The sequence below is a fragment of the Sinocyclocheilus anshuiensis genome, unplaced genomic scaffold (assembly GCF_001515605.1).
Source record: "Sinocyclocheilus anshuiensis isolate Anshui unplaced genomic scaffold, SAMN03320099.WGS_v1.1 scaffold1500, whole genome shotgun sequence".
Lineage (NCBI taxonomy): Eukaryota > Metazoa > Chordata > Actinopteri > Cypriniformes > Cyprinidae > Sinocyclocheilus > Sinocyclocheilus anshuiensis.
Genome location: NW_015537960.1, coordinates 1479321 through 1499433, shown reverse-complemented (window position 1 = coordinate 1499433; position 20113 = coordinate 1479321). Strand labels below are relative to the sequence as shown.

The 20113-nt window shown below is 35.8% G+C and overlaps 1 protein-coding gene and 1 pseudogene across 1 annotated transcript in view; both read left to right on the top strand.

Annotated features, from left to right (window-relative positions):
• Positions 1–260: 260 nt before the first annotated feature.
• On the top strand, positions 261–6210 carry LOC107666805 (F-box/LRR-repeat protein 15-like; annotated as a pseudogene).
• A 2481-nt stretch (positions 6211–8691) lies between these two features.
• Positions 8692–20113, top strand: part of LOC107666723 (uncharacterized) — a 55137-nt gene continuing 43715 nt past the window's right edge. Inside the window, exon 1 of the mRNA XM_016458159.1 lies at positions 8692–8937. The gene's annotated coding sequence lies outside the window, so the exon portion shown is untranslated. The remainder of the gene's footprint in view (positions 8938–20113) is intronic.

Sequence of the window (20113 nt, the reverse complement as noted above, 5' to 3'; positions counted from 1 at the left end):
GACCTATGGTCACCCTAAACTTTATTTTTGAGTAATTTTACTCGTGTAGATATTTGAAGACCTGTTTGTTGGTATCTATTTATCACACATACATACACAACGATCGGTCTGTCTGTTTGCCTGTCTATCTATCTGTTATTGTCTGTCTATCTAGACCAGACGTGTATCCAAACTTATATGCACCACTTCTCCTTCCAGGTTGTTAGATGGCAGCAGTGAGTCACCGACGTATTGTTGCATCCGTAGCAGCAGAACCCGGATGAGCCGGTCAGCTGTTTATCAATCATGATAAATAATGTGCGCGGATCACAGGACAGTATCAGCATGGATCAAAAACCTGATGAACGCACGCAAAGCCAAAGCCACAGGTATATTTCATTTAAGCACGGATTCGGAAAAACGCGCGTTTCTTTGACTTGCATGCACATAAACAGACGTTTGCCTTCAGAGATCCATCCAGTCAATGCATGCAAGCCGCAGTTAAACGAGGTGTTTTATTCATCTGTCTGCGCTGTCCATATAAACACTGATTTTCTGTGATACAGTGGGTGCATATGCATGTTAAAAATAGTTGTCACGTTTATAGCAGTGTATACATAAGACAATTGCTGTGTTGTTTTGTGCGCATGCGTGTTAAAGGAATAGTTCACCCAAAAATGAAAATTTACTCACCGCCAAGCCATCCAAGATGTAGACGAGTTTGTTTCTTCATCAGATTTGGAGAAATGTAGCATTGCATCACTTGCTCACCAATGGATCCTCTGCAGTGAATGGGTGCCGTCAGAATGAGAGTCCAAACAGCTGATAAAAACATCACAATAATCCACACCACTCCAGTCCATCAGTTAACATCTTGTGAAGAGAAAAGCTGCATGTTTGTAAGAAACAAATCTATCATCAAGATTTTTGTAACTGAAATACGAGTCCATAATCCATAATAACGCTTCCTCCAGTGAAAAAGTCCATCTCCTGTTGTTTCTCACATCAAAATCCATCCATATATTTGTTTAGAGCTGTTTTGGCTTCTAAACAGTGCTTGATCAGTGCAGATTTATCTCCTGGTTCAGACCAGACCACTTTTTTACTGGAGGAAACATTGTTATGGATTATGGACTCGAATTTTAGCCGGTTTCAAGTTAAAACGTCTTAATGATGTATTTGTTTCTTACAAACACACAGCTTTTCACTTCTCAAGACATTAACTGATGGACTGGAGTGGTGTGGATTACTTGTGGATTATTGTGATGTTTTTATCAGCTGTTTGGACTCTCGTTCTGACGGCACCCATTCACTGCAGAGCATCCACTGGTGAGCAGATTTGTGATTGAGGTGTGAGTTTTGTGACAGATGTCAGCTGCTGGACCTGCCGTGGGAGGATGTGTTAGTTACACACGTGTTCTGTTACCTGCCGCTGCGTCACCTGGTCAGCCTGCAGTGCGTCAGCAAGAGCTTTCGTTCTCTCATCCAGGTGTATCTGGCCAACTGCCGCAAGTTTGACCCCGTGCAGGTGAGGAAAAACACTTTTGCACCTGTAGTATTTACTTTCAGATGAAATGCACAAGTATTCTTGGTGTGTATAAGTCTGTTTGACAGTTTGAAGCGCTCCCTGCTTTCTCAAACAACTTATATATTTGTATTAGGGTTGTATTATACAATACCATACAAACGTTTAGGGTCAGTTAGAGTCTCTTCTGCACAGTAAATATAAAAAAATACAGTAAATATTATATCAATATTATTATATGTGAAATATCATTACAATTTCTTTTTTTCTTTTTTTTTGCATTTGAATATATTTTAAAATGTAATTGATTTCTGTGATGTTTTCCTATTAATTATAAATTGTGCAGTTACACTGTAAATGTTTTACTGTTAAGTTTGATCAATTTAATGTCTCCTTACTGACCCCAAACTTTTTAAATGTAGTGTGTAATTTTATTGGCTGATATTAGAATTTTTAACAGTTAATGATGGATATTTTTAATTGTGCTTGTTAATTTGCCATCATCTAACACTCATTTAAAGTCTTATTATTTTAAGTTAAAAACACTGTTAAAATTATTATGCATTTTGCATACTATATTATAACGTTGATACCTAAATTCACTTTTAAAACAACATTTAAAACAATTGATTTTATTTTTTACTGTTATTTTTTGTTCAATTATAGAAAATACTCTAGAATTTTAACACAGGCTATTTTTTGGTTATCAAAATAATTATAGTTTAATCGGTATTGGCAGAATTTTAATAATGCTGTATCTCTAATTTGTATATATTTTAAATTTGTGGAATTAACCAATTTTATTTTAAGTAATATAATAAAATAAATATAATATAATATACACTATTGTTCAAAAGTTTGAGGCTGGTAAGATTTTAATTAATTTTTTTATTTAATTTTTATTTTTTGAAAAGTCTCTTCTGTTTACCAAGGCTGCATTAATTTGATGAAAAATACAGTAAAAATTGTAATATTGTGGATTTTTACAATTTAAAATAACTATTTGAATATATTGTAAAATGTCATTTATTCCTGTGATGCAAAGCTGAGTTTTCTCCTTCATTGCTCTTGATCAATTGAATGCATCCTTGCTAAATAAAAGTATAAATTTCTAAAAAATAAACTTTTGTGAGACACGTATATAATGTGTGTATCAGTTGTTTTATATTGTACCACTGTATCAGATCCAAGGCTGCTGAAATATTGGGCAGATATTTCATCAAACTCGCATACTTTCGTTCCTGTGTTTCTCCTCAGACGGGGCCTCACATTCCTAAAGAAGCCTTTTGCTCAATGCTTCGCCACAATCAAGTTCTCCACCACCTCTGCGTCAGCAACTGCTCTGATTGGATCACGGACAAAGAGCTGCTGCCGGTGATTGGTCAGAACCAGCACCTGCTGCGTGTGGACATGCGCGGCTGCGTTCACCTGAGCCGTCACGCGCTGGTGGCTGTGTCTCTGAGCTGACCGCGGCTGCAGCACCTGAGCCTGGCGCACTGCGAGTGGGTGGACAGTCTGGCTCTGCGCAGCCTGGCCGATCACTGCTCGGACCTGCGCTCGCTGGACGTCACCGCCTGCAGACAGCTGAAGGACGAGGCCGTGTGCTACCTGGCGGGGAAGTGTCCGGCGCTGCGCTCGCTCTCCGTGGCTGTTAACGCCAACATCACAGACACCACGGTGGAGGAGGTGGCCAAAAAGTGCAGAGAGCTGGAGAAGCTGGACCTCACGGGGTGCCTGCGAGTGAGAAATGAAGCCATCAGGTGTGCCGTGTGTGGATAAGGTGTAGCTAGCTATTTTAAAACTCCTATCTGATTAGGGCTGCATGATCGAAGGAAAACATTGAGCTGCATTCAACATTTTTGTGATCGTACACATACAGTTCTGGTCAAAATTTTACATACACTTTGCAGTATTTGCAAAATGTTAATTATTTGACCAAAATAAGAGGGATCATACAAAATGCATGTTATTTACTATACTAATATAGTAGTAATAATATAAATAAATGTTATTGTTGTTGTTACTATTATTACTAAATTAAAGTACTAAAAATGCTAAATGTTATTTAGTGCTAATATGAATTATTATTTCTTCTTGTTACTGCTTATTTTTATTTAGTGTTATTATTACTATTATTTATTGTGTATTTATTATTATTATTATTACATAGAAATATTACAAAATAAGAAATATTGCTATCAATTCAGTGACCATAAATTAAAAAATATTATTATTAGTCTTATTATTATTATTATTCAATTATTTAAAACAGTTGTACTGTTGCTATTTATTGAATATTTATTATTATTGATAAATGAAAATATTAAAAAAATACTGCTTTTGTAATATTTCTCTGTAAAATAAAGTGTAAAATAATATAACATTAATTTCATATTACAGTACAACTATTAAAAATATGATGTATTGTGTATTTATTATTATTATTACATGGAAATATTAAATTATAAAAATATTGCTATTAATACTTTACTGTAAAATAATATACATTTAATATGTAAGAAAAAACAAAGACTATAAAATAACAATTTTTATGATTATTACTAAATGATTTAATATGATTTAATAAAATGAATTACTAAATGTTGTTACTATTTATTGAATATTATTATTTATACATTAAAATATTAAAGAGATATTGCTTTTGTAATATTTCACTCTAAAATAAAGTGTTTAAGAAAAAATAACATAATAATATTCATTTCATATTACAGTACAACTATAAAATATAAATACTAATATTTATGGCTGTATTCATTTCTTAATTCTTAAATGTTAAACCATCAAGCTTTTAATTTAGTGGAAAACTGCAAGAGATTAAAGCTTCTCTTTTGTTGACAACAGCCCATCTATAAAGTTTGGGAAGATGTTTGGCGGATGTTGCGTTCTCAAACTCACATTATAAGCAGCCTAAGCTCCGAACAATTATAGATATGAGTTTACACGGAGCAGCATTTACTGCAAACCGAGCTTTTCATTAACTCTTTTGTTTATTTGTGTATTTAGGACGTTAGCAGAGTACTGCCCCAAACTGCAGTCTCTCAAAGTGAACCACTGTCACAACGTAACCGAGTCCAGTCTGGGCGTTCTGCGCCGGCGTAACGTGGAGATCGATGTGGAGCCTCCCCTGCAGAGGGCGCTAGTGCTGCTGCAGGACGTGGTGGGATTCGCTCCCTTCATTAACCTGCAGATTTAGCACAACATCTGGACCGTTCTGAAGTCCAGAAGAAGTTAGGTACCAGATCAGAACTAGCAATGAAACCAAAACTACCCCAATTTCGCAATTTATTCCAAAAAAACATTTAAAGGGGTCATATGATGCGATTTCAAGTTTCCCTCTCTCTTTGGAGTGTTACAAGCTGATTGTACATTTATTTTGAAAGATGAAGCTCGCGATTATGGTAAGGGGCGTTACATTTCCGATGAGTGCTTGCGGTGTTCGGCCAATCACAATGCACTGGGTCAGCTGGCCAATCAGAGCAGACTGCGCTTGTCGGAAGGAGGGAATTTGTAGAAAACGAAGCGTTTGAGAGAGGCGGGGCATAGAGGACCTACAATAATGTACAGTATTTGAAAAAGAATGTGTTTTTTGAACATTAAAGCATGTCAACATATTCTGTTACACCAAATACACAAAATAATGATCTTGAAAAAAGCATCATATGACCCCGTTAATATTTGTAAGCTTTCATCGAAATGCTTTTAATGTAGTTCAGTTAGTGGAAGCCTGTGTGAAATGTTTGTTTTGTTTCATAGGTCCTCTCTCATCCACAATCTTTCTCTGGAAGGCTGACTTCTGAAACACTTTTACACCAGAAGACACAACCATGAATCCACATTTCAAGCGCTTGATTGTTTTAGTGTATTTTAGCACTTAAAAAGAAACTTTCTTTGGTGTGAAACCACGCTGCAGGCTTTCAGAATGAGGACTCGATCAAATCTGGTCCCATCGTTCATGGAATTTATGATCATCATTAGAAGGAAGTTGGTGAAAATATATTATTTATGGAAGCAGCTCTCTGTTTTCATGCAGGAACCAAATGTTGTATCATTTTGCACTCATGAAATACTGAAATATCGGCACTTTTCTGAACATTACAGTCCTTCAGCTTTACTGGACCATCAGATTTTCTCTCAGCTTCATTAGACAAACCTGTAAACAGGAAGGCAGATCATCCAGGGCGCAATCAAGTCATGTTTTACAGAAGCAAACTGGAATATTTAGAGCTCTGTGTTGATTTTATTCCCATTAACCTAATAATAGAAAAGAATGGCATTGTTATGTTTAGGAACTAAACACTATAGATTCGTATTTACATGTGATTTGTATGGATTTTGGTTCATATGCACTTTGAAACCTCAGTTTGAAAAAGATTGAAGCTGGAAAATCAGTATTGGTTCTGATTTACTTCACAGGTTTGCATCGTTGTTTAAATAAGACAAATCTGATAGTATATTTAATATTGCTATCAAATTTGACTTTTTGCTGGGGTTTCTCTATATGTTGCATTCATAACGCTTCATCGAGATCCTAAATTTACAGAACTGAAACATATTATAAAGTGTGGCCCGGTCTGTAAAAAATGTTCCTATCACAATGTGCTTATTTTGAATGCTGGAGGACTCTATTTGTTGCTTTATGAGTATTTAAAGGAGTATCAAGATACTGTAACAGGGCAGTTTTTTCTTTTTTTGGATAATTACTCAACATTTTAATATCAAAATGGTTTATTATGGTTTATTTTTGCACATGCACTGTGCTTTAATGTGTTTTGCTTTTGTATAATTCTGTAATGCGTGGTTGTAAATTAAGTGCATAAATGTTTTATGCAAATTGCTGAAAGAGTATAAAGTCTTATGCAATACGATGCTTTGAAATATTATTTGGTCTTGGATCACATGGCCAGTTTGTGGTAATGCAATAGTTCACCCAAAAATGAACATTTGCTGGAAATGTACTCACCCTCAGGTTATCCAAGTTGTAGATGAGTTTGTTTCTTCATGGTGCTTGATCTGTGCAGATTTCTCTCCTGATTCAGAAAAGATGACTTTTACAATGCAGAAAGCATTATTATGGATTATGGACTCATTTCAGCTGGAAGCAACGGTTTGAAGTTAAAATTGTCTTGATTGATTTGTTTCTTACACACATGCAGCTTTTTGCTTCAGAATACGTTAACTGATGGACTGGAGTGGTGTGGATTATTGTGATGTTTTTATCAGCTGTTTGGACTCTCATTCTCACGGCACCCATTCACTGCAGAGCATCCATTGGTAAGTGATGTAATGTTACATTTCTCCAAATCTGATCCCACGAAGAAACAAACTATTGGACAGACTGCAGGTGAGTAAATTTGCGGCAAATTTTCCTTATCGGGTGAACTGTTTCTTTAAAAGAGCAGGATGTTTTCAACCTTTTAACTTTATCGCGCTATTAGCCAGCAGAGGGCAGTGTAGCCTATGACTTCGGATGGATGAATGAATGGCTTTTATTAATTGCAGGAAGTGGGTGTTTGCATTGCTTTACAAGCACCTGTTTTGTAAAGCATGGGTTTTAACTTTGAAAAAAACTTTTTCTTTTTTTTGCAGTGTTAATGGGGTTTGGATCATAGATATGAAGGCAGAGATGCCGAGGTGTTTTGCTTAAAGTCCTAAACAAGTTCAAATCCTGCTCCTGGTGCAAGAAAAGGAGGTTTACTCTCGATTAACTTGTACTCCACATGACTAGAGAGAAGGTGGTGTCCTAATGACCTGAATTACTGAATTATTAGTCATATAGCTTTATGATGCCTGTCGAGCCCTGAAACTCAAACTGGTTCTTGATTGTGAAACTTGTCAGATTTAATTTATAGGCTATGCATCATCTGAAAGGCAGCTAACTTTTTATTCAGCACGTTTCACAAGCAGTGAGTATTGAGACAAATAGAAAAAAAGGCTGAATTAAATTAAGAATAAGGATAGCAAACATGAATAAAATAAAAATTGACATTGAAATTGTCTTATCGAATTCATAATTATACTACTACAGGAGTATAAATGCATCATCTCTTTTGTATAAATAGCAGGTGTTTTTTACGTAAAAATACAACTACTGTTTGCAATCTTTTTTTTTTTTTCTAAAAATCTCCTCAAAAAAGAGCAATAGAAAAAAATGTATAACAGCCTACGCCCAGGAAAAAAAGTATAACATGATTTTGTCATATTTATTTGTGCCTACATTCTGTATATTTAAGGTAAAACATTGTACTGTATGTCTTTCTCCTCAAATAAAAAAACCCCGGCTCTTTCAGGTCTTGTGTGTTTCTCTGCAATTCGATATAAATCAGAAACAAATCACTTATAGTGTGATACCAGTAGTAAACGTACTGTGTTTACGTTTAGTATTTTCATAGACTTTTGTTTGTTTGCCTCCTGAGACTCGACCTGAAAAACTCGTCACACCTGTCAGTAATTTCAGCACGCGAGCAATGAGCATGCGCACTGCGTCTGTACTGGAATATTAACGCGCTGCATACTACATACTACAGAGAAAGAGCAAACGGAGAATGGCGAAGAGAGGATGGTATTCCTCTCTTTCTATTTTTTTTTCTTTTTTAATTATAATTATATGTGATTTTTCTATTTCTATATATACATCAGTATTATTCTCTTTAAAGTGATCTTATCTTAGTGTTTATTATTTAATTTGTAAGTTTCTGTAACTTGTAACCCTTGATTTGAGGAAAGACATCGATGTCACGTGGTACGTGTCACGTTTCCCAGCGCTACTCTAGACGGACCAATCATAGTCAATTTTGATTACTAGGACATTTTTTTCGTAATCAATTTTTTATGAAGATAATTAGAATTAATTGCAATAATCATATCGGCTAATATGCTTTAAAATTTAAAAAAAAAAACATTTTAAACGAATATACTGTTTAATATACAAATGTCTCTAATCATTTTGAATTAAATTCGAAAGCAGCTCAAAGGAGGAGCCATCTTTATGAGCCACCGCGCGCCCCCTGGAGGAAGAACTACCGAATGTAACAAGTAACAGCAGCACTTTCCATCCTCTGTGCGTACTGCACTACTAGTAGGAGAAGTATGGTAAAGCGTGATTGAGACAACAGCTCGTGCTCTTACCGGCGGGGCTGATCTCTTACTCTGTTAGTTAGACACTCAGTTCTCTGCTGTCCTTCTCATTCCTCCGTAAAACACGAATGCAAGACAGAGTCGAGGAGCTGTCCACTTCAGCACCGCCAGCAGGACTGTCCAGACAAACCCAGACTGAGCCTCATGAGGATGATGAAGATGAAGATGATGCTGCTGCTGCTGCTGCTGAGTGCATGCGGACTGCAGTAACACACCAGCAGCAGTCAGCAGCACCACACACCCGCATTCCTCCATCCACACAGCCACCTGAGCCTCCGGTAAGAGTTTCTCCTGTTTCATGCGTGTCTGCTGGCTTTTATATGGAGCTGATGTCCTGATGCATTGGCATGCTGTTGCATGCAGAAACATTGCAGTCGGTCTTGGGAGAGTGTCGTATTCAAACACATGGATCAGTGTTGATTTCTACGAGATGTGGCCTGAGGTTCCTTGTCCTAAAGGACACCGGAAAGGCGACCTTTAAATGCTCAAATAAAGCTCGAATATGTAGGTTTTGGGGGTTTTATCTTTCAACAGTGCAATAATTTTGTAAGTTCTTCATTGGAATCAACCAGTTGATCATTCTAGGACGTTGAGGTCACTTTGATGCTCTGCATCTATATTAATCTGAAAGATGTGATGTGGTTCAGTGCTGTTTGATTTTAAGATTTAGACGTCTAGTAGATGTTCTTTTCTCCTTTCTGATTTGCTGCTTGTGTTTTGATATGAAACCCTACATAAGTTTTTATGATATCAGCAGTTTGTTTTTGTATGCTTGTGGAAAGGTGAAGTGTGTTGGTGGTGTTTTAATGGACGATACTGATACAGTGCAGATATATGCACAGTACAACTTAATAATAAGAAAATGTAATGTGCAAAAAAAAAACGTGATTTACACAATATTTCCACTAATGTACTATGGTATATTAACTAGGTTAATTAGCTAATATTTGTCTCTTTTGAGATTATTTGGCAATAACTATGGTAAATTAATTCAAGTTTTAGTTACCCTTTGTTTATTCATCAAATTTGGAGAAATGTAGCATTGCATAACTTGCTCACCGATGGATCCTCTGCAGTGAATGGGTGCCGTCAGAATGAGAGTCCAAACAGCTGATAAAAACATCACAATAATCCACACCACTCCAGTCCATCAGTTAACATCTGGAGAAGACAAAAGCTGCATGTTTGTAAGAAACATTATTAAGACATTTTAACTTCAAACCGTTGCTTTCAGCTAAAATACAAGTCCATAATCCACAATAACGGAACGCTTCCTCCAGTGAAAAAGTGGTCTGGTCTGAATCAGGAGAGAAATCTGCACAGATCAAGCAGCGTTTACAAGCCAAAACAGCTCTAAATAAATATGTGGGTGGATTTTGATGTAAGAACAACAGGATTATGGACTCGTGTTTTAGCCGGAAGCAACTGTTTGAAGTTAAAAACAAATTAATGATAGATTTGTGTCTTACAAACACACAGATTTTCACTTCACGAAATGTTAACTGATGGACTGGAGTGGTGTGGATTATTGTGATGTTTTTATCAGCTGTTTGGACTCTCATTCTGACGGCACCCATTCACTGCAGAGCACCCATTGCTGAGCAAGTGATGGAATGCCTGAGGGTGAGTACATTTTCAGCAAATTTTCATTTTTGGGTGTCCTATAAGTTGTATTGGTATTATACCTTCAGGCATCCTGCTCTCTAGAAATCAGTGTCTGCTCTGAACAACAAGATATAATGGCAATATACAAAACATAATGAGGACAATTGAGACATACACACCATTTGGAATAGTATGTTACACAATATTCACTTAAAATGCACTCAAAACCTCAAACAAAAAGTGGTTATTATTCACTGGCAAGACTGCTGGTATATTTCGCAATTGGAACTAGGAGAAACAAACACTTCAGTTAAACGGTCAAGGCGGCTCGGTTAACAGCTGATGCGATAACCTCAAATTGTCCAGGAAATTGGCAGATTAATCAGCCCGGCCAATACAGTGGTGTATCATTAGTGCTGTTCAAAGCTGTTAGGTCTCATTCAATCGTTCGGTCCCTGTTGAAAGAGCCGTGTTTCTCTCTGTCTGGTTTTGGCGGTTACAGCAGATGCTGTCCTGAGAGAGACGTGTGACTCCTTAAGGATGATGAATTATAGTGTCTGACACCAAGCTGCAGGTGCCGCGACCGTTCGGGATACAAATGGCACGTCCTTTAGCACAGCGAGAGAAAGAGCGAGAAAGCAAATAGATAAAGAGGTAAACAGACGATCAGATGGATGAAATTATGAGTCATGGCTTGTGTCATCTGTCTGAGCGTCAGCTCTGATGTTTTGTCTTCATCTGCTGATGTTGCACAGAGGATTTCAGACAGCATGAAGAAAGAGAGATGTTATCCTGGATTGATGAAATCTCTCACTGTTTGTTCTGTTTGACCTGTAAAACCCCTCACATTGTCATATCTGCTCCTTTTTATCACAACATACTTATATTTAGTATCTTTTAGCTCTTTGAGCTAAGTTTTTTGAGCTTAATTTCAGATGTAAAGGAGTTTTGTATGCTAAACAGCTGATGAAATATCATGATCGGCATATTGTGATGCACATTTTTTCCCACTATCTTCTGGAAATACTGGAAATGCACACTGATTGATTGCTAGTACTTCGGCACAGTAATTTAATCAAGTCATTATCTTTCATGAATGTCCTTAAAGCTGAAGTGTGCAATTTTGATAAAAAATATAAACATTGTGGCACATTCAAATCATTGATTTGATTTGTTTGAGCAGCCTGGCACACCAAAATGATCTCAATCGCAAGGCAGAATGAGTGATTGGGAAGCCTGTTTGAAAAGTTATTATTTTAGAAATTTTCTTTTAGTGATGTGGTGCCAAAATTACACATTTCAGTTATTAAAAATTAACAGATAAGAGTACAGTGAATTGCAAAATGTATGCTATTATGGTTCTTTCACTTTTCTGTATATTGATTTAGACTACCGTTCAAAAGATGTTTTTGAAAGAAATTAATACTTTTTTTTCAGCAAGGAAATATTGAATTGGTCAAAAGTGACAATAAAGACATTTCAAATGCTACAAAAGAGTTCTATTCCATATAAATGCTGTTCTATTGAGATTTCTGTTCATCAAATAATCCTAAAAATCACAGATTCCACAAAAATATTCAGCAGCACAACTCTTTCAACATTGATAATAACCAGAAATGTTTCTTGAGCAGCAAATCAGCATATTAGAATGATTTCTGAAGGATCATGTGACACTGAAGACTGAAAGTTCAGCTTTGATCACAGCAATAAATTACATTTTACAATATATTCAAATAGAAACAAGTTATTACAAATTATAGTATTTCACAATATTACTGATTTTACTTTCTTTTTGATCAAACAAATGCAGCCTTGGTGAGCAGAAGAAACTTCAAAAACGATCGTAGCGACTCCAAACTTTTAAAGGGGTATTATTCATTTCTTCAATTTTCATCCATTTGTGCATCATCCAGTATTTCTTTCTTTCAAAATATGTAGATTAAATTAATATTTCGTTATAGTGGATATTCTGAATAATGTGTTTACATTACTGAGATACATTGATATCGAGCAGGCCGTTTAATTGCCCAGTATTTGACTATTTTGAGATTATCGGCTAAAAACTTTCCTCGCTCGGCTGATTTACAGAAGTGCTTTGTGTCAATACAAAATTTACCAGCAGCTTTAATAAATGGATACTGCACATTTTCTGTTTTTAATTTTCTTAGTCATTTTGAGTAAGCATAGTAAAATATCTCTTCATTTATATATAGCAAATGTTATTTGCCATCATTAAGCATTATGTGAGTCATTGGCTACAAAGTTCTCTAGACATCAGCCTAAACTCTAGTTTGCATCACCTAAAATTTCGCATGTAAACATAGCGTCCAGTGACATTGTATTCATCGGTTCTGATCTCTACTCTGGCATCTCTCTCTCTCAGTCTCTTTCTGTTTGTCTGTTCAGTATTTTCCGGCTGTCGTCCTCTCATGTAACATGCTTCTTAAGAGGCCCAAGAATCAGTGAGAAACTCTTTCATTTCTCCGCCTGCTGCCCACACATGCTTTCTGCGTCCTACAATCTCCTTCTTCTTTACACCCTCAATAACCTTTCATACGTTGCCTTTCACACGCTCCTGTCGTTCTCCCACTCTCTCCATCTGTTTCTAAATCACATGAATCAGTGCTTTGCATGCGAACTGTAATTCAGCTCAGAAATGCATTCACCGTGCATGTCATGAGATCAAATTAATGATGCACTGACCACTGTAATCTGCATTTGCATTAAAATCAGTTGACTTGCACTCAGCTTGTTGGTGTTTTCAGTCCACCTAGTGACCTCATCTCAAGATATACTTAACTAAATACATGCCCTTTGCATAGGTTGGTTTGAGACCATTAGTACCATCAAACTCATGCCGTCTGACCAGCGCTAATTCGATTCAGACTCCATCTCTTAAGTTTGAAATGTGATTCATCCTGAATGTTATTTAATACCAAGTCTGAGATTGCATGCAGGGCGACCAGCTACTAACGTCAGCCGTATGATCAAAAACTCATGGATTCTCATCCCGAATTCAAATAATTGGCTCTGAAAGGGTTTGTGTGGAAATGGCCTTTGTCGGACTGGTATGCATCTCGTGGATAATTGTGTTCATTTGTGTATAGATGACAGTGGAAGTGATTAGTGTGCATCATGAGGATTGAATTACAGTAATGTTGTTTGAGTGTGTGTGAGTTCACGACGTTAGAAAGGTGATGGATTTAAGGTCAGTGTAATGGAAGGTCTAAAGGAAGGTCATGTTTTTGTTCATTTTCTATTTTGGAACAATTTATCATTTTTACTCACTATTAGACTCTAAAGTCCTCCGAGAGATAAAGTTTATTTAATATGTTGTGATGTAGTGCTTTGTGTGTGAACCCAAGAGAGCTGAGTGAGCTGAAACCTGTCATGAACATGTCCAGGTCAAAGTTCACCTCAAAATTAACACAAAGAAATAAGAGACTATATTTGGCATATTACATTACATTACATTACCTTATATTATTATAATTTCAAATAAATATTATTTTATGTGAATATATTTTAAAATGTATTATAAATTATATTTTAGTAATTTATTCCTTTTGATGCAAAGCTGAATTTTCAGCATCATTACTCCAGTCTTCAGTGTCACATGATCTTCAGAAATCATTCTAATATGCTGATTTGCTGCTCAAGAAACATTTCTGATTATTATCGATGATGAAAATGTTAATGCTGCCTAATAGTTTTTGTGAAAACCATGTTTTTTTTTGTTGTTGTTGTTTTTTGTTTGTTTGTTTTTAGGATTCTTTGATGAATAAAGTTCAAAAGAGCAGCATTTATTTGCAATAATATAAATCTTTTCATAGTATTTTTAAAAATATTTTTAGTCATTTTTTATCAATTTAATGCAACCTTTGCTGAATAAAAAAAAAATGTAACCCCAAACTTTTGAACAGTAAACGTATATATTTATTTATATATAATTTGCACATTTGCACATCATAGTATTGTTCGTGCTTACATTTTTGTAATTTAATTTATGATGATTTAAATATTTTAACAAAAATCATTGAGATTCTAATTCTAAATACTAATAAAATGGATACATTGATTATTTAGGTCCAATGTTTATAATTGTCATGCCAGTAAGTTCACAAAACTATTTTGATGTTCCTAAAAATGAACTTCATGTTTATGCAAAAGACAATTTCTCATGTTTTTTTTATTTGATTTTAAGGAACATTGAGGCCTGGACGTGTTTTCATGAGAACCAAATTATACGGATCTGTAGGTGTAGAAAGGGTTCATCCACTCCCTAAAGGTCTCCGATTAGCCGTGTTAATGGAAGGCCTGGGCTCAGGACTGCAGGTGTGTTTGTGTTTCACAGACTGAAGCTGATAAATCCTATTAAGTAGAGGAGGAGAAAGTAGGTCTATAGGAACTCTCTCTCGCTCTCTCTCTCTCTCTCTCTCTCTCTCTCACACTCACTCACACACACACACACACACAGAGAGAGAGAGAGAGAGAGAGAGAGAGAGAGAGAGAGAGAGAGAGAGAGAGAGAGAGAGAGAGAGAGAGAGAGAGAGAGAGAGAGAGAGAGAGAGAGAGAGAGAGAGAGAGAGAGAGAGAGAGAGAGAGAGAGAGAGAGAGAGAGAGAGAGAGAGAAAGAGAGCTAATAAGACACATTGGACCACATCAGCACATGCTATTTTTGGCTCTTTCGGTGGTGTTTGCTAAGGCGAACACTATTACTTCACTATTACTATCACTCATGCTTAGCGTGAGGGATTTGAACAAACTCCTGACACTTTGGCATGTAATGTCACATATTATTGCATTACAGACGTGAATGATTCCTGAAGTCATGTCGCATGTTTGAAAAGCAATTTACATGCTTTCCGGCTTGTAAACATAATGTTAGGTCACAGATAATTTCAGACAGACAGACAAGGTTTCTGATCTTTGGTATTATTATAATGATTAGCAGAGGTATAATATGGAAGACTGAAAGTCACCTCTGTCGCCTGACTCGTATGTCTTTTTGACAGCACAGAAGTAGCGGTGAAAGTGGCAATGAAATGATTCATTGTAGCTTATAAAACAGAAAAGATCGATCCAAATTCTGATTGCATGAGCCACTTTCAAAGGCATTGTAAAATGACAATGCAAACCTCTAAACATGCGTATAATCATTTGATTGATCATAACTGGCTTACAGTAATGCTAATTAACTATTTATTGTATATTATATATACAATTTTATATATATATACTTTATTTATTTATTTGTTTGGTAGAAGAGTTGTTGATTCTTATACTATTCATTTATTATTAAGAAATTAAAATATATTATGTACATTTTTGTATTATTATTATTATTATCACTGTTGTTTTAATATTAATATTCTATTGCTCATTCCTATGGTTGGGAGTTGAAATGTCCCTAAAAGTTTTTAAACTTCTGTGTGAAACTCATCCCGCACCATATTGTGCTTTTGTTCAGAAAACATAAAAGTAGTAGTTTTATAAATAGAATTTCAGCAGGTGTGGGAGGTGTTTGTGCTGTGTAAACATCATTTCTCTGTAGTTTTGTGGACTTGTGTTTTTGGCATCTCTGTGTTCATGGAGAATATGACAGCTGCTGTTGATCAATCTTTTCTGAATACATTTCAGGAATGAGGACAAGTCACAGCACATTTATGATATGAGGGCTCAACCATCCCACGCACACTTTCCCCTTCTCCAGAGCAGGGGTTGTTGATGTGTTATTATGACCCTATTTGTGTTTATTTACTTAGTAATGAGACTTTAAATTAAAGTATATGTCAGTTTAAGGGAAAGTTTATAATTCAGCATCTGTCATCATTTCTATTCAGCTTTGCTGCACTGATTTAAAATAAATATGAAATTTACAGTTAAAAAAAAATTGGCAGCTGTGGTTGCCAGAAATGTATACTGTAAAAAATGCAGTAACAACATTTGACATATATATCATCCAGTGTTATTTTAGTATCATTTAAGTACTATTATAGTTTTTATTAATAAATTGAATCAGTTTTTATTTTTATATTTTCTGTTTTCATTTTCATTTTAGTTAGTTTTAGTAATTGTATTGTGTTTTTGTAATTTTTTTAGTATATATTATTTATATATGCTATATTATGTCTATATAGTTTTTATTAATTTTTTAAGTTCAGTTTTAGTTTTAAATTTATTACAGTTTTATTATAGTACATCAAGTTATTTTTCACTTCCAAAAAGTGTAAACTTAACATTATTTTATTGTAAAATGTCCCTATATGTCTATTACAGTTTTTCACTGTATATAGGGGATGTACCATTAACTAATTAACAGGGTTTTAACGTAGCGTTTTTACAGTCTTTTACAGCTAAAATTATGATTTTTTTTTTTACAGTGAGCGTTTGTTACATTTGTTTGTTTATGCATTTCATATTAATAATTTTGCATATTGTTGAACCTTTGGAGTTCATGCTAATATTAATAAATGTAATTGTGTTTACTTTCCTTTTCGATATACAGATATGGTACTGTTTTTAAACTCCACTTGATGTTTGTAGATAAAGTTAAACTCCTACACATTACCTGTAGAGGCCTGTTCTTTTAACAGAAAGCATTTGACATTCAGCAGCCTGCTTCAGAAACTTGTTTTCTGTCAGAGTGACAGGTGTGCCTCTGGACAGGAACCAGTGTGAATTATTTGAAGTGTCGTGAGAAAGTGAATGAATGACAGACAGGAAGGGAAGGGGAGAGGGAGAGAGATGGCATTCATTCAGATGGAGTCGTTCGACACGAGGCCCGTCTCTATGGCTACGGCTTTCACCTCTCTGTGCTCGACAGAACGACGTCCTTATAATTCAGGGCAAATGAATGCATCAGTCCCTAGAAAGATGTTAAATCCACGCGGATCAGTTTGATCAGAAGGAGCTTTGCTGTTATGGCTGTCTTGATGTTGTGTTCGCCCTCTTTTGTTCTGGTTGTCATTCTCATGGGCGGTTTTCCTCTCTTATTAGAGAGAAAGATAAAGCTGTCTCTGTAATTTGCATAATTTCGAAATCTTTAACAATTGCAATTCTGTCATTTTCTTACACTAATGCCTATCTGCTAAAATTGTATTCTGTCAATTTTTAGCATATAAATGACCTTGTAAAAATGATTTCTTGAATTTGGAAATAAACCAACTGTAAATTATGGATTAAATTACTGATTATTATGGATTTTTGAGACCTATCTGTTACACTTTAAAACTTGAATTTTGAAGTTGTGAATAAATCAAAGATTATTGGTTATGTTTTATAGAGCCCGACCGATATATCGTTTAGCCGATATTATTGGCCGATATGAGCTTGTCGCCGATATATCAGTATCGGTGAATATGCTGCTGATATGAACATTTTTTTTACAAAACATGTAACGCAGATTAAATGCTTCTGAATAGTGGTTGACCGATATGGGTTTTTTGACAGCCGATGCCGATATCTTGGAAAGCAGGGAGCCCGATGGCCAATATAAAGTCCGATATAATTTTATTTATTTTAATTTATATTTAAGAAATTTGAAATCATTTGAAAATGGATTAAAAATAATTGTGTAAAATAAACATACTTATACTTTAGAATACAAAGCATTTTTCACAAATAAATAAATATTTAATAAAAATCAAATTAAAAAGGAAGTAAACACTGTAACCAACAGGGCACTCAGTATTCTGGGAAGTTTGTGTGCATTGGAAATGGGAATCATATATATTTTTTCAAATAAAGCCAAAGTAACACTCATCTTACATAGAGCATGCAATGATAATGACATGAATATGACAGTGGGCAAATGCATAAAGCGCAGCATAATTTGATATCACTAACTTAGTTTGAAGTTTGTCGATCGGGCATCTCCAGTGAAGCTGAACTCTCCTCCTGTCAGCATTCAATTTGCACGGACCGACTGTCACACAGAGAACACGCGATCATGCAGGATACACATGCACGCTTCACAAGATCTCACAACTGGATCCGACCAAGTTTGCAAGGTTTGTGAAATTAAATGTTCATTAGTCATTCAAAGATTTGCTTAAATTATGTAAATGCGTGTTTGCTGAATGCTGACGGCAAATGAGAAAGTATTATAATGTTTGCCTTTCTATTACTAATAATATTAAAGCAATCATTATAATACTTTTTTGTATATACTATACATTTTAATTCCTTTGTTTAACAGTTCTATCTGATTATTAGACAGACTTCTATCCGTATTAGACAGAACTGAACGACGACAGCGAACAAGAGGGAGAATGTGAGCGGTGTGCGCTCAGGCGCTGCCGCTCTCAGCGCCGTCAAAATAAAAGTCCCACCTCGAACACATCGGCCAAACAGAAAAACTTATCGGCCGATACCGATATTTGAAAAATGCCAAATATCGGCGGATATATCGGCCATGGCGATATATCGGTCAACCACTACTTCTGAATGGTATGATTACTCGGTTTGTCCAGCAGAGCGCGCTCCATTGTTTGCTACTGGCGACCCATAATTACTTAGTTTGTCCAGCAGAGCGCGCTACTTCAAATAAATTATCCACCTGCCACCCACCCGCACCTATGTTTGATCGTCACATTACAATGATTCTAATTCTTAGTTTTGCATGATGATATGATGAATGGATGGCTCATTTTTAACAGCAGATTCAGTGACGTTAGAGACTAGAGCTGATCAGCGCATCACGGCACGCGTCTGCGGCGCATTAAAGCCTGTGTTATGGCCACCGGAGCTGTCTTTTTTTATATATATAACCGGCTGTTTATACCACCCAGAACTCATGCTTATCACATCGGTCACATCACATCGCGCAGCACGCGTCCAGTGTATGTTGTCTACACTGGATGCAGTAAACTGATGGCTCATTGGCTCATTCTATTTATGACGTGCTGACACAAAGTTCAAATGAATTTCAACGGTCGCTTTGTCGTTTCCTGTTGCGGTGCAGACACGGTGTCAGCATAGTTTGTCAGTACAGTCAGTAACGTAGCAGATTGAAAAGTTAGTATCTTTCTGCAGTCCAATAGACGGCAGTGCGGTGGTGGCTTGAGTCTGTTGAATGGTGATTTAATGCTACGTTGTCACCTAGTTGGAGAGACTCAATGCTAAGTAAATAAACAACAATGTCCCCGTCTTTTACTCTCACAATGAGCTTATCATATTCATATGCTACATTAGTAGGGCCGTATGATTTTCGCGATGCAGAAAACATGAACGGAATCGCAGAATCCAATCATAAAAACAGAATTTACTGTATAACGCGGAATTTCATGTTATTTGTCTTATTTTTGATGAATAAATAAAAAACAGGTCAGTGCATATAGTTCTGCATGTTCATTTGATTACCAGAAAATACACAACACAGAGTTTGTGAAAAAAAAATATTATTAATTATTATTATTATTTATTCATTTTAGATGTTTACATTTGGAAAAGATGTGCTTCCTGCATAAACCTGCCCCTGTTGGTTGGGCAGTATCTTGCTTGTCCTACACAGTTACCTTGCTTAATTTCTTAATTCAAGTTATATATATTTTGTTCTGTTTGTGTTCAGTTATTTATAATAAGTGAAGTGAGGTTTACTGTTAAGTGCACTGATGTCAGACTAATTTTGAATAATACATTTTATTTTTAAATACCCTGCCTCCACTACATAGACCTATGTTTGTCACATCATTATGTGTTTGATGACCACATTTGAGTTATCATTGCAAAAAATGTGTTTATGTGTATATCTTCTGTTTATGTAGGCCAGTGATAGGCAAACTTGGCCCTTCCAGGCCACTTTCCTGCAGAGATTTGATCACACCCTGATATGACTCACCTGCCTGT